Raw genomic sequence first — 16,499 nt, 5'->3', positions numbered from 1 at the left:
ACACCTGACTTTAGTTTTTTGAACACTACTAAATGCAAGTCTGTTCCCTGCTGCTTCTATACCACTGTGACGGAGGGTGTCTCACCATCTGACCAGAGATTTCTGCATGCTGAAGCACATATCTATTTTCTGTGCTCTCATCCTGAGACACTGTTGAGTGAAATTTTCTATAAAGAGAGAAATATAATCTTGACAGGGATGACAAGCAAAGCCTGGACAAAACCTTGAAGTTTCAGGGCAGCTGTAGGCACACCTCAGCATTTCTTTTATAAAGAGCTGTACTGTTCATTTGCTATCTTCTTGCACTAGGTAGCACTTCTACCCACAGGAGCTGATGTTCACTGCCTTGGAAAAGGCAGATGCAATTTTACCATAAACTTTCGGATTTTGCTTAATCTGTCTGTAATTCTGGCATCTACTCTTGGACTTTAGAGATTGAAGCTAGGCAGGTGAAGATATTTAGTAGCCAGTAAAACTTGATTTGAATATGAGATAAAACTATGCAAGGAAGTCTAAAAATAAGATACAACTACATCACCAAAATCTAATGGGAGCCCAGGTTATTTGCCCTGTCTGTCATTATTTGCCAGTATAGATAAGAGCATGAACTCTACTTCTGGCAAGATTGTGGGTTTTGTGTGTTTTTTGTTTGTTTGTTTTTTACTTGAAAGACAGTTAATTTATCATTCCAACTGACTTCTACATCTATATAGTTTCCAGTGTATAAGTTAGTGACTCATTTTAGTCTGCAGTAAGAGACAATTAGTGAGGGCAGTACATTAGTACAAATAATGTTGTTATTCATATGATACAATGTAGAAGAAAAATACATCTAACCTGACATGTCAGCACTGCAGACACATGAACCTAGAACTCTGGCTGAGAGAAAAACCATAACAAACAATGGCAGAATGGAATGTGATATATGACATTACACCCTCAGTGGTTGTGTCCTCAAGTCTCAAAAAAGGGTCAAACTAAGGTAAATCAGAAGCAGAGGAAATTCTAACAAAATTTTTGACTTGGGTTTATTGTGTGCCTTACTATCTTTGTCTCAAGTGCCCAGCATGAAAGAAAATAAATGAGATCACATGAATTAAAACTATCAAAATTATTTTTCATTTTTTCCTATTATGTTGCTGCGTTTAATAGCTAAATAAACACCAATTGCTAGTACAATTAGTGAAATATTTTTATAACATTTATTACCCAAACCTATTAATCAACCTCATACACAATATTAAATATGGCAAAATCAGACATTTTTATTAGTTGTTGTTTGGAAAATTGTGATGCTTTACCTTATGGCCTTGACAAAACCTTGACCTAAGCCTCTTCTAGTCAGTACTTCTTAAAAGCTTAGGTTTATAATATTTAATCAAAACATAATTTTAACAATAAATTTACAAATTAGGAGATATAATAATAATTAATACAAGGGTATTGCTATACTTCACAAAGTAGGTATCTCTCTGCTGCCACAAAGGCAGTGCTGACAAAGTTCCAGGGCTCAGGTAGAGGCCTATAGTGATATCTAACATCCTCGATAAAGGAAGGGAGACTGCATTTATTTATTCACCTCAAGTACAGTGTTCAGTTTTGGGCACCTCAGTGCAGAAAGGACATTGAGGTTCTGGAGGTCCAAAGAAGGGCAAGAAGGCTTCTGAGGGGCTTGGAGAATATGCCTTGTGAGAGGACACTGAAAGAACTGGGGCTATTTAGTCTAGGGAAAAGGAGGCTGATGGTAGACCTTATTGTTCTCTTCCGATATCTGAATGGTGCTTTCAGTGAGAGCGAGTTTGGTCTCTTACTAGTGACAGGATGCGGGGAAATGGCCTCAAGTTCTAGCAGGGGAAGTTTAGTTTGGATATCAGGAAAAACTTCTTTACAGAAAGGGTTTTCAAGCACTGTAATAGGCTCCCCAGGGAGGTGGATGAGTCACCATCCCTGAATGTGTTCAAAAACCGCAGTGTGGTGGATGTGGTACTCGGGACATGACTTAGCAGAGGATTGTTAGAATTAGGGCAGGATGGTCAGTTTGTGGTTGGACTTAATGATCTTTAAGGTCTTTTCCAACTTGAGTAATTCTATGATTCTATGTTTTATGATCAGGTTCTTTTATGATGATGTATGTTCACCTGACTGTGCATACTTTAATACTAGAATCACATAAATACAGCATTCAGGTATGCCAGTAATGAGAGTTTACCCTGTTTTCCTGCATAACGTGTGAGTATGATAAAAACTGAAAATGTTTCTTGATGCAAATGTGTACTGTCAAGCCTGAACATCTGACATCATTATTCACTCTGGGGGTCACTACCATTTATGAATTTGTCCTAACTTAAAAAAAAAAAAAAAAAAAAAAAAAAAAAAACTTAGAGCAAATAGTATGGTGCAACCCCAAACCCAATCTAATAATCTGTGGTAAACTCTTCTGACATTAGTTATTAGAATAATCTTGACAACTGTACAACTTTGGGTCGAATCAAAGAGAGCCTGAATTTGTCCAGAGTGTGTTATAAAAATATCACAAACAAATGGAGTAATTAGCTGCTATTTCTCTGGGAAACGCAAGTGCTTTTTCCTTCACTGCTGTTTGATGAAAACCGTGTGATGTTTCACTTTTCTAAGCTAGCCTAATTTAAGAAACAAGTAACTTGATAAATGTTGCCTCTCTTTGTTGAATCTAGCTCACAATTTACTTAAATGTGTATTACATTGTTAATTTGGATGCTGCAACTTGGTCCCGTTTCTAATCCAGTAGGTATTTCACTTCAAAAATATGCAAGGAGTGTCTGTGTTCCCTCATACACTGAATCTCAGGTACTTACAGAAGATCAAAGAGAAAACTACTGTGCTAAAGCAAATTTTCAGGCTAATCTCATTGCTCTGAAATAATTTTTTAAAAACCTGAAACTTGTTGATCTGAAGAGCCAATGGAAATCTCAGAAAGCTGCAACAACATTACGTGAAGCTTTAGGGAAAAATCTTTTCTAGCTCCTATTTATAACTCAAAATGTAGAAATTTAAAGTACAGCTTATCTTTCAAGGAATATATTTTCCAAATCTTCTATGTAGTTAATGAAAGACTGCACTGCACTAAAAGCTTTAGCATATACTACCTGAGTACTTTGTGAGGAGAACCAAAAGTCCAACAAGAAAACCAGTTTATTTTAGTATACAAAATTAACATTCAACTATAGATGTGTGGTTACTCTCCTAAAAAGATTCACTTTAGTTGAACAGAACACATGGTTTTGTGAATAAAGTAGGCAGTTATTCAGATAACTTACAACCTGTAATTAGGAATGACAGGCAATTACATATATGGAACAAAAAAAATGTGCTCTTAACAATACAAATCCCAGAATCTCAGATCTTATCCCTCCCCCCCCCGAAATTTGAAACATTTCTTAATAGAAAGCCATAACTGATTATAGGTTTCAGGCACAAAATTAAATCTGTTGGTGAATCAGAGAAAAGATGCAATTTCCTGAAGGATTTACGAAGGCCAGTGGTGGTTATATGATTGTGTAACGTTCAACTGACTGCCAAAATGTTTGTATGTAAATACATCAGGCACATATTTTAACATGTGTGGCAATGTGAACACATCCCCTCATCTAGAGGTAACGTATCTTGATGAGATATAAGAAAAACATTTCTTCCAGTCTAATAAACCAGCAAGGTCCTAATGTAGCTTTATGATATCTGCTTTCATGGTCTTCTAGCAGCAAAAAAAAAAAAAAGAGTTGTAACTTATTTGCATCAAGTATACTTCAAAAGCACTTTGCCTGAAGAAAATTTAGCAGTTTACTTGAAATAACATCTCTTTTGTGTATTTGAATTCTGTCCTTCCTGTAGGATTTTCATCCTACATATGCAACTGAGTGACTGCAGCTTTACAGATAGATGTTGATTATGTATAAGAAAACAAGTTTGTTTGTTTGTTTTTACAGTGTGAGCCTTTATGAAGAAGCACCATGTAGCTCAAAATTGTCCAGGCTGTTTTCACTTGCCTGAGAGGTTCTACTAGAGGGGGAAAAAACAAAAAACAAAAAACAAAAAACAAAAAAACAAAAAACAAAACAAAACAAAAAAACAACAACAACAAAAACACACAACAACAGCAGGAAAAAGGAAAGAAAAAAAAAAAAAAAGAAAACACCACCAAAAACATCAAAACAAATGCAGTGATTACAGAAAGTCTTGAAGGAAATGAGAAGTGACAAGTACAGGGGACAGTGACAAAGGCAATTATGCAGTACTCAGATCAAAATGTATTCAGCTGATTCAGATTTAAATCTAAAATACATTAAACTTAGAGGATAAAATATGAAAACAGAGAAGATGAAGCTATGGGACTGGGAACTAACATAACTTTACAAGAAAGCTGTTGGTAAACATGGACATACAGAAGACCTGACAGAGCTGGCAGGATTTATTTACAAAGACAGACTGAAAGTGCTGACTGTACAAAGGGTAAGCAACAGCATCAGTGGGAGGTTATGGAGTGTGAGACATCTCTACATGTTTAAAAGTGTAAATGCCACAGGGTAAAGTTGGTGAAACCCATCAACAGATATGAAGCTTCAATTACTGAAAACATGAGGAGATATTTTTATTAGCATGGAATATTTTTTTGACAGACCTACTAATGTCCTTGGAGAAAACACTGTAATTTTCACATAGTCTAATGATTCTTTTTCTTCTAGAAAATCCTTCCATGATAGAAAAAACACTAAATTCTTACAGATTCAGTGTTATAGGCAAATTTTATAGGCTAAAATACCTTAAGCAGTCCACAGGGGTGTGCACTGATCTCTACAGCATTACTCAATTGTGATCTCACAGCATGTTTCAGAGGACGAGGCCAGGTCTCACAGTACTCAATCTTTAGAGGTGAGACATTTTTTAGACACTTTTCTACTGAAAGAATGAAAGGAAAAGCTGCTGAAAAAAAACTAGGCTACAAGAAGTCACTCCCTGGAAGCAGCCTAGGAAGATACTGAAACAACTGTGAGTAGCCTATGTAACATACACCAAGCAGGAAGATGTGGTTTGCCCTTTCCCTGTTCCTTCTTTTTTTGTTATCCCCATTCAGCTGCTTCTGCATCTTTCACCTGTTTGTACTTTACTGGTTTTCTTATCTCACTTTATTTTCATCATATTATCTCTTCTTTTGCCTTTTTTATGATCCTGCTCTCCGTGTATATCACACATCAATTCTCTATTCCTACCCTTCTCCCTCCTATAGGCTCTATGCCCTGCCATTTACTTTACATTCATTAAACAATTAAAAAAAAGAAAAAGTCTATTTATTTATTATCAACAAGTCATTATGGACTTGTTTTTTTCTAAATCATTATATCTCAAAGGACTGTACCAAGGAAGTAACTCAGTATTTCCAATGTCCAAACTGTCAAATAGACATGAGGTGAATTGATTTGCACCAAACTATCAGCATCAAATAAATTTCACATCTGAGTAAAATTTGTAGTGTTTTAAGTACTAACCAATACGTCCACTTATTTTCATTCTGTTTCAGATTATTCCATTTCATGCTCTCCTCTTACTCTATTTTCTGTTTCCTTCAAAAAGCATTTTTCCATTTCAGCCACCAGAAACACAGTTACAAATGTACATACAGACAATTATATTTATATATACAGTATTGCTACATTCCCACAAGCAGTTTAACAACCAGAGAGCCACAATATAGAGATCATCAGCTGCCTGAAATAATGACTGCTGAAACACTTTGGAAATCAATAGATACAAATACTAGGGATCTGGAATTATTTTTGTTTAATATTTTGTAGTTTTCAGTGCTAACTGGAAACTGGAAAGTTTTTCTATGCCATGAAACAATAAATAGTACCTATGTGTACAGATCTTATCTTACTATGGAAACATTTTGTCCTAAAATATGTACATTTTTTCCTAGTTTGAATTTAACCCATTTTAATAATGCCTATGGAATCCTCTTTAAGACTGTCTGAAGGGGAAATAAGCAAACCAGCAAGAGATGTGGCCATGTGGCAAGCTTGGGCAGTACTGCATGGGAACCAACGCTCCAGGAGACTATAAGGATATTCTCATTTCCCCAGTCTTCATGGTGCAGCTCAGTACTTCACCTCTAGCCTTATCCTAGTGACAGCTGTGACTATGTAGTGCCTAATCCCCATTCCATCCCCAGTGGATCCAGCCCAGCATCCCAACCTGCACTCCCCACATTACCTGGAAAGCACACACCTTGGTTTGACACTCGCTGCACAGACAGAGAAGTACTGGGAACCATGGGGGAGGAGATGGCACAGTTTATTCCATTTCCTTTGCTAAAATACGGAATAGTGAGATATCACTTTCTTCTGAGAGCCCTAAAATGAATTTCAGTAAGAAATTTTTAACGTGACTTTTTCAAGTTAAATTTATAATTACAATTTCACATAATGACATTTTTTGCTATATCATTTTGCTCCTATATACTCACTGCTACTCAAGTAGAAGCTGTACTTCAAGATTGTATTTCAGTTTTCACAGGAAATGTTATACACAAATGTACCTTAAAGCACCCATATGCTCTGCTAAATAAGTACCTATTAAAGATAAACATGGACCTACATAAGTTTCTGAACTAGAGTCCGAGTTTTGTTAGTTGCATACATTTTCTTCATGCAAGGTAGCATACAAATTCACACAATCACCAAGATTGGAAAATACCTTCAAGATCATCCACTCCAACCACCCACCTATCACCAATAGTTCTCACTAAACCATGTCCCTCAACACAAAATCCAGATGTTCCTTGAACACCTCCAGGGTTGGCGACTCCACCTCCTCCCTGGGCAGCCCATTCCAGTGCCTGACCATTCTTTCAGAAAAGTAGTATTGCCTAACGTCCAGCTTCAATTTCCCCTTACACATACATATGCATTACATGGAAGGCTTCCTCATTCTTCTTGCATGTGTATGCTTGAAAAGTTTAATCAATTATAAATTACTCCACAACACCACTTTTTCTTTTTACTTTTTTTTTTTTTTTCCCTTTTGATAATTCAAGAATAGCTTATGCATTTCTGTGCTGCAAAATTTAAGTTCTACTTAGGATTTCTGGCTGTAGAAGAAAAAAAAGCAGTGTTTTAAAATATCTTAGATAATCAAATTAACCTACCTATGGTGATCTATCAATTAATACCATTATTCTTTAAATAGATATTTTAACCAGGAAGGAAAAAGTCTGTGTAGCAGTTATGTAGATGTGGTACTGAGGAACATGGTTAGTGGTCGTTGTGGGGATGGATAGATTGTGATCTTAGTGTACTTTTCCTATTTTAATGATTCTATGAAAAATTTTTTTATGAAGTCAAAACTTCAGAGCAATATAAGAAGCCAAGTTACAAATAGAAGGTATAAGCAATAATTCAGCATAAAAACTACCATACTGTTACTGCATAATAGGAGCTGCAAAAAAAGAAGTTTTATATTGACTGTTTCTCCATTTCTACTTTACAGTTATACAATTATAAATGGAAAGAATTTAATGACACGAAATAGCATAATGATGTTGAATATTAGCTTTACTTTTCCAGAGATAAATAATGGAAAACCTATTATTCTAAACACATTTCATATTACCTGGTGTTGGAAACAATACCCAGGAATCTATAATGCAAATTTCTTGACAGTATAAGTTGTATTGAAAAATAGTTTATTAAAATATAAGTAGTGAAGTCTCACGTACTCATTTCCATTCCAGAAAAATTTGAATAGGCATTAAAATAAAAACCAGCTTAATCCTTTCTCCTCAGTATTATTCTATTATTCTATGATAACATACCAAGTATTACAGAGCATTCCACCACTGAATAAATAGTTCAATCCCACAGTCAGGAAAATGCTTAATGTTTAATACAATCTTAATTCTGTTCTGATGTATGGATGCACTACAGTAACAATAATTTTGTGACCACTTGTTTTATGATGTTTGCAATGCTGTTCGCCCTTTATGAATGATGTTTTGAGAGATAAACACATCATACCCCTTAGGCTGAAGTAGGCAGTTAGGTGGTATTCAGAGCTTTCAGAGCTGGGCAGCATGAATTCCCTCAATTGATTTCACAAAACAAGAGAATATCAACCACCTTCATGAATATCTAAGAAATCCCTTGAAAAGGCAGAAAAAAAACATTTCCATTCCTACTTAAGACCCAGACAAATCTATGGTCACAGCCACAAGACAGCAAGTAAGCAGTTGCTGCAGTAATTTGTGGCTTGAGATTTACAAGAGATGTCAAGAGAGCACGAGGGCTGCAGTATCTCCACAAGGGACCTGGCAGCAACAGCTCTCCCAAGGTTCTCACGTATTAAATCTCCTTTTCTGTTGGTGCAATTGTTTGTGAAGCTATGCTGCAAGCAGGATCTAGGAGCAGATCTTGGTTACGTTTGATCTGGCTAAAAAACTGTTACTTTTAACATGAACCAACATCTTGATCCCTTGGACACACAAATATTTGTGCACGCACAAAAAAATGGACAGACATGAGCTGGAAGTAGAGAACGGATGGTAACGCGCAGGCTACAATGTACAGACAAGTTCCTGGAAGTACATTATTAAATCATTCACACTTTAACAGTAGCCCTAGAAGGCAGAATTTTCTTTGAGCAACAGTCTACTTATTAGAAAGACAAAGGGTTTGCTTTCTTATACAACACACTAACATGCAGCAAGCAGCCAATGTTAGAAGTGATACCAAGATAACAAATTCCTTTGCTATTTTGAATCTATTTTAAGCTGTTTAGTTTAGAAGTTATATTTCTCTATGATTTTTCTCTCATTGCAAAATGCAAAACTATTGTCTCACCATCCAGGCCACAACTTGAGAAGAAACAGAACTTCTTAAAAAAAAAAAAAAAAAAAAAAAAAAAAAAGACTTGTAATTTAATATTAATTCCAGAATGGGTAGAATATTATTCACCACTGCATGGCCATTAGCACAGCTCTCCACTCTGAGATGGTGCTCTGCTCTACAGCATGATTTTCTTCTAAATGGCAATGTAATCCTACCATTACCCTATGTCCTTGTGAACAGATTTTTTGTAGGAAATAGGTCACATGTAGAGAAAGGGTTCTTGAGATTCAAAGGAACCAAATAAACTGTAATCAACACCCATTACTGTAGATGTTGACTACGAAACTGGGCTCTTCCCTGCCTGCCTCAAAAGGAAATCTTCTCCAGCTGTGTTTGCTATCCTAGCTTTCTTCTGCTTTCAATCATGAAAGATGGACATAACTTTGAGCAGATGCTTACCTTTTTTCCTGCCCACCCATTCCTTTGTGGTGCAGATATTCTGGATACTTATTCAAAGCACTGTCACTATCCAGCCTTTAAGATTTGCAAGTCAAGCATACAAAGTCTTTCTCTCTTTCTGGTTTTATATTTGACAATGCATTCATACTTTAAGGTTAACTAAGGCTGAACATGCCTCCTAGAAGGCTATGATGGTTGTCTTCATTAAACTAGCAGAAAGAAATGACAAAAACCCGAATTCATCAAAGTGCCAGAATTTCACATTAAATCTACTGCCCTGTTGACATAAAAAGAGCACTACAGTGAGAGCTTAGCTTAAAAACCTAACAAAGACCGTTTAATTTCTAGAATACCAATGAAGTGCATGAGGCATTCATGCATTAAACTAGACAGAGACCATACACAGAAGGTGGAGACTGAATTATAATTGAATTACCGAGCAATGAATGGAAGGTGAAACTTTCCATCTTTCACTGCAGTGGCACTGCAGAAGCATGAACAAAACCAGAATGATCTAAAGTGTCTCCAAACTAGAGTTCATATTTCCTGTACAACTAGAGTTTACTCCTGTCTTTCTCTTTAAATACAGAATGAATTCTTAGATATCCTAGGTTGATTTTCTCGTTAATAAAGGACACCAAATGAGTAACAGGATTCTGAATGATCCTGTCTGCTGTCCTTTATGCTGCAAGCTGTAGAATCCAGCCCTGAATTTGTTTCTAAATACATCCAATCTAAAATTAGACCAACCCTTTGCTGAGTAAGACATTTGTCATTTTCTAAGGATGACAAAATTCAGTCTTTCCAAAATTATATGGACTCAAAGACTAACAACACAAGGTATAAATAAATAAAGTATGATTAGAAGCTGCACTGTGGCAGCTGGCTGTCAGAGTTACAGGGGACCATCAGGTTAGATGTCACTTTTTCTTATATTATGTTATTGCAGAACAACCACCCTCCGAAGTTTTCTCCAGAGGGAAAAAAAGAGATCCCTGAACATCTTGCCTCCAGAAGAGGCAGAAACTTATTCTGTGATCAGATGATCAAAGCTCCTGGAGGAAGGTAAGAAACTTTCTCGAAAAAGGGAGGAAAAATAAAATCAGGACCAAAGTCACTCAATAGAGTTGGGAATGCTAGAGAATGAAGGGCAATTCTGGAGAAATTAAACAAATCTTCAAATTCTGGATAAGACATCACACCCTCCGGCTACTCATCCATATCAACCCCCACAATTTTGAGTTTCTCTCATTATCAAGGGCACAAAAGTCAGAAGACTAGTACCAGATGAACAGCACAAATACAGGTCCTTTTGGATAGACAAATAAACAGAACAGAAGAGCTCAAGTGAATCCCGTGCAGAGGCAGAATAAAAAGCTTTTTTGTTTCATTTTTTTACAAAGCTAATAGTGATTCAAATGCAAGAAAAATGTTGTGCAATTTTGCTTGGCGCTAACAAGGTAGAGCAAACTGAAGAATCAGTCTGTCACTCCTTAACGTTTCAGACACACAATTGCAACTAAAAGAAATAGGCCTAACTATGTATTAAAGGTAGTTCAATGTAAGGAAGATTTCTATTTCTTCCACAATAAATTCAGAATTGGAACTCCTATAAATTTTGTACCACCTGTTCTGAAGGATTCTGTAAATCATAAATCCACAAGAAGGTAGAACACTTGACAGGTGCAAGATGAAATACCAGATAATCCATAATTTTCAACTAACTGTTAAGTGAATCCTGGAACAAAGTTAATCTCTTTTGTTTCCAGAACAACCTTTTGTTGTTAGTTATATTAAAACACAAGGAACCAAATTACTGAAGCATGCCACTATACCCAATCAAAAGCAATACTCATATTGACTCTGAAGAAGCAGAATCCAGTAGACTATCGGAAACTTACTTAAATGCAAGCAAGAGGATAGCTGACTCAAGTCATCTAAAAACCATAAGTTGATCAATTTTTTTTTTTGTTTTCTAGAATGATTTTAAGTACAAAGATGATAAAAGTGGGTGGAAAGAAGAAACCTCAAGAAAATCTGAAACCAAAACAGATGTCGCAATCCTGTTCAACCCATTTGAAGAGGGAAGTTGCTGGAGATTTTGCAGTTCTTGCATTCAGTAAATTCTTTGAGGCCATGTGAGACCCTCCACGTTCTCTCTAAAGAATCCTTATAACATCACAAAGTTACCAGAAGCAAAAATGCAAATAACAAAATGCAGCTAATGTTGGAGAGAAAATCAAGTGAATAAAGACCTACATTTCATAATATATAGGAAAAAGTTATCTTTGTTGGCCTCTGTAAATACGTAATGAGAGACTAGGCAAGAGTCAGAGCTTCTAGTGATGGCTTCATTTAAAGGACCAACACTGGACCAAAAAGGAAATGCATTTTGTAATTCCTAATGCAATTTTAATCCGTTTTTGTAATTCATTACCACATCACTATAATTTTCAACTTCCAATAGTGACAGACAGAGAAACAAGCTAACTGTAGCATTTACAAGTTAAATTGAAGTTTCTGTGCTAAGTTTAAACTCATTGAGTTTTTTGCATCCACAACAGGACTGCTGTGAGCAATGCTAATGAAAGTCCACTCTGGAGATAAGTTAATTTCGAGCTTAAATCTTTTCTAAAACTATTATAAATAGAAATACAATTTACAACATATGTAAAGGACAGAAGGCTGCAGCTAATAAATAGTATTTCTCATGCTACTCTCAAATGTTCCCTGGGGAAGATTTGGCCTCTTTAATGGAGGTGAAATCCACACAAGGTAAAAGTGAAAAGAAAATAATGATCTTCAGTTTATGCTTCATCGTTTTCACTTAAGACTTAGGAAAAGCAGTGAAATCTACTGAATATCGAAGACCAAATATGAGTCTCTGACTATACAGTTGATGTTTTGTAGTTTGTTAAAATGCACATGGAATTAATACAACAAAGTATTAAAAAATATATACCACAAAAACACTGCATGTATGTTTTCTTCCTCGAATAAGAGTGTATTGTATTAAAATATTAATATCAGTAAGGAAGATAATAATTAAAGGAAAAAATCAAATTTCTACACATTTTAAAAATTTATGAAAAGATATTCAACAGAAATGACCCAGAACTATGTTTGAAAAGTATAAATTTAACCCTCTGAAAGTCTTGCTTTTGGTTATCATCAACCATGTCTCTTCTTCCTATACAGATTAGATTTGAATGTCTGGAGGAAATATCTGGCTGCTCCTCCTGGCTCCAGAACAACCTCATTACCAAAATACACACTCTATTCAGTGCACAGGTATCTCAGACACACTCTGGAGCCTCCTTTTACAACTGGAATGGTTTTTCAGTACAGGTTTTTACCTTGGTTTCCTATAGAAGGCAGACTTACATTGTGATATTCAATATCACCTTTGGTTTGTTAAAAACTAATTTTGAAAGAGTGGCCATTTTCAACAAAATTGATTCAGTAGTCGAGTTGCCAAAGCTATTAACTTCCTCATGAAAAGAGACAAAGAGGTTTAAAAATAATAAAAGAGAAAAAGATAAAAACTGGGTAAGGATAATGCATTGAAGTGCATACATTTCAAAACAGCATATATCAACAGAGCCTAATTATCATTCTAAAGCAGCTACAACTATATAGCTGCACACTGAAATCTTGGAAACTGCATATGAACAAATTAGACCTCATTTCAGTGAAGCTCAAAATTCAAAATGACTGTGTCTGCCTTGACCAGATGCACTACAGAAATTCAAATCAATAGTTCAAGCGAACAAAGTACAAACACATCTTACAAGAGATGAACTCATCACTTCTCTCCTAGCAAAGTGTTCCTACAGTGACACTCAGTACATTAACGATTTGAAAATGTCTTATATTGCATATGAGAAGTTTTTCGTGAAGATTTGAGGCACAAGTGCTGCTGCCCTGTGGGTACTTTCTAACTGCAAGAGTCTGGGAAGAGAGCAGGATTCTGCTCCCTTAGGATCACCCTCACTGGCACAGCCCACATCACAAATTGTAAAAGCAGCCCTCAGAGGATTGAGGCATCTGGTGTTAAAGACCGGTTTTCCTCCATCAACTCCCTTGACATCACAAAATATCATTCTGCTTTCAGTTTTAGTATATTGCATATCTGAATCACTTTCCTAACTGTGTTAATGTAAGTTTTCTTTCAGAAATTGTTCTGCTGTTCAGGAGAGGCCGCAGAACAAATCATTTCCGGCTCAGGTGCTATACACTCAGGGAAATCTAACGCATACACACTTACAAAATAGAAAAATAAATAAACAGAATAAAATATTTTGAATGAAAAAACTGTTGTTCAGATAGCAAACAGTCATAACTCAGTCTAGCGCTGATGCAAGTATGTAACAGTTTATGTAATTTGGAATTAAAATATCTTAAACAGATTTGGTTATTGCATAATTTTCTAATGTAATTACTGATTTTCTGGGGCTTGCTATGGCTAGCTTTTGTGAAAAGCTTCAATGCTAAATTTAAAATTGTTGTAACATTTTCTTGTCTTCAGGATTCAGGTGAACTGATCATGCCTTGGACGGGATGCTATTTCAAAAGCAGGAAAAGACTGGCTTGTTTTGGAGACATTGACATTTTGAGCTACTTTAATTTGAAGGAGTGGAAATACAAGGTGAAAGGGTTGCTCTTTCCCTTCATAGTTGGTTTTCAGACCCAAGGACTGAGAGTATTCTTTCAGAAGATACTAAAACTTGAAAGCAAAGAAGGTAGACTCGGCCCTGACAATTGTTAGCTTTCTTTATTCACTCACAGTGAAAAAGGAACACTTAGCATTTCACAGCTTATGAACTGATAAATCCTTTTCCTTAACTCTGAAAGGATAATTCTCTAATAGTTATACTACCACCTGGCGAGGACAATAATATTCTTTCACACATTTTACAGTAATAGAAAACTTTGACAAAATTCTAACTATAATATATATTAGTTCTTCTTTGGTGGACTTTGTTAGAATATTTTAGTTGTGACTACTGTTTTACGTATAGATTTTCAATAAACCAAAATTTTGGTTGGTAATAAGAAGTGACGTAGGAAAAATACTACAGTGGTCTACAAAGGGTGAGGAAATACACTTGAATATTCATGTCCACAACCAGCTAATCTGCTGAGTATCAAACAGGTAAGAAATATAGCCTAAATCATCCACAAACTTTAACAAAGCACAGGTGACAATACTGCATTTACTTTTGCATTTAATATATATAACATAAGTAAAGAAGGATTGGTTGAATGAATAGCAAGGACTAGGCCTCCTAGACGAAGATACTCATGGAGACTTGGCAAAAGAATAAAGGTGCTGACAAAGTGGACAAAGGAAAAAGATTTAGAGAAACAAAACAGAGGAATATCTGAACAGAGGAGCAAACAACAAATTAAAGAGGAGAAAGCGTCCTAGAAAGTTAAACCTAGATTAGAGTGTGTAATTACAGGATTTACAGCTTGATAAAGCAATTGATTACAGGAGGAGATGAGTTTTAAGTCATGAGTGAACACCAATATCTGAACACAAGCCAACTACTCACTTTGGGAATCTTACTCTACTCAAAACATGTAACTTTACTTATCTGAAATTTGCTTACTAAGCAACCCACAAGCACAGTGTAAAACCAAGAAGGCATTTATTAGATTTGTTTTGTTATTTCATTTAAGGGCAGTCACAAATTTAGAATACAGTTAAGAATATAGTTAAGACAAGCTGCACACACGTCATATTTACTGATAAAACAAAATGGATAGTTGCAAGTAGACTGATGAAATTCAGTAACTTAAGTGGTCTGAAATAAACCATGCCTATTTTATTTTCTTTTTTTAGAATTGATGAATGGTTCTCACAGTCAGTTCAGAGTTTCATATAAATTGTATCCAATTTAAATTATGCATTTGAATACGGAAATTTATATTAGTTGGTTTGTTTTGGATGGACAAACAAAACAAGGATATGATTCATGTGATATTTCTGTAGTAAATTATCCAAATTTTTGTGTTGTGGACCACTGACATTTTTCACATATCTGACTCTTACAGGTCTATTTATTTAAATTACGTCTGATCACTGTTGCAGTGTAAAAAATCATGAAGCTAGCATGGGTCCATTCATGCAGAGCGGCATATCTTGATAAAGCAAAAAAGTGAAAAAAGATTCCAGTTTATAAAATGTAGCTAATTGAGTAGTTGTAGAGGGATTTCAAGTCTGCGTTATCTGCAATAAGCAGAAGAGGATCAGATTAGAACTTGGCAAACAATTTTTTTTCTGGTTCATATTTGAAATCAAGAAAACAAATGGAAAAAAAAAAAAGTAGTTTCTGTTGAATCAAAATACATTTCTCAACGTTTTCAACTACAAAACTGTACACTCCACAAAACTGAACTAATCTATCATTTTACTTGACATGAATAAACTGGCTTACTTAACCTTTAGATTATGTAATTCCAATGTAATTTACTATGTAACTACTGTTTCTTTAAATTTCATACAGTCACTGAGAAAAAAAACCTCTGAAATTCAAATCACGATTTAAAAAAAAAAAAAAAAAAAAAAAAAGTATGACATAGGAAGCGAAGGCTATGCACTTTTATTCTTACTAATGTCAGCTCACACTGCTGCAAAAGAATGGTCATGCCAGACTGCATGACACAACATGCCTTGGCAGTACACAAACGCATTTAAATAGAATCATAGAATCACAAGGTTGGAAATGACCTATAATAAGATCATCTAGTCTATGATTCTATGATTCTAAATGTAACTACTAGAAATAATAATTGAGTTGATATGCAGATTCGATTTGTTCTCCAAAAGAAATATCAGAACAAAGTGTCTAGAGTTCATGCTAAGTGACTCTAAAAAAGACAATTTGCATCTGATACAAGTAATATCCAACTGATAATGAAATACAGAATGGGAGAAATAAGAAAAACGTAGTCTAAATTCCATTGCTGAGGGTTCAGTTTTACTTGGCACTTTTAAATATAACTTTTAAGTATAAAGAAGCCTATCACATCCTGAAGAATATGAAATGCTTCTCGTCTCTTAGAGCCGCCTTTTATTTACTTACCTGAACTCTGACAACAGAGGAAGAAAGCTAGTTAACTGAAACCCACACATGGATTTGAAGTCAAACTTTACCTTCTTGAAAGTCAAAACAAGTA

The sequence above is a fragment of the Tympanuchus pallidicinctus genome, unplaced genomic scaffold, assembly GCF_026119805.1.
Source record: "Tympanuchus pallidicinctus isolate F22 unplaced genomic scaffold, pur_lepc_1.0 scaffold3, whole genome shotgun sequence".
Classification (NCBI taxonomy): Eukaryota; Metazoa; Chordata; class Aves; order Galliformes; family Phasianidae; genus Tympanuchus; species Tympanuchus pallidicinctus.
Note: the sequence above shows the minus strand (reverse complement) of the source record.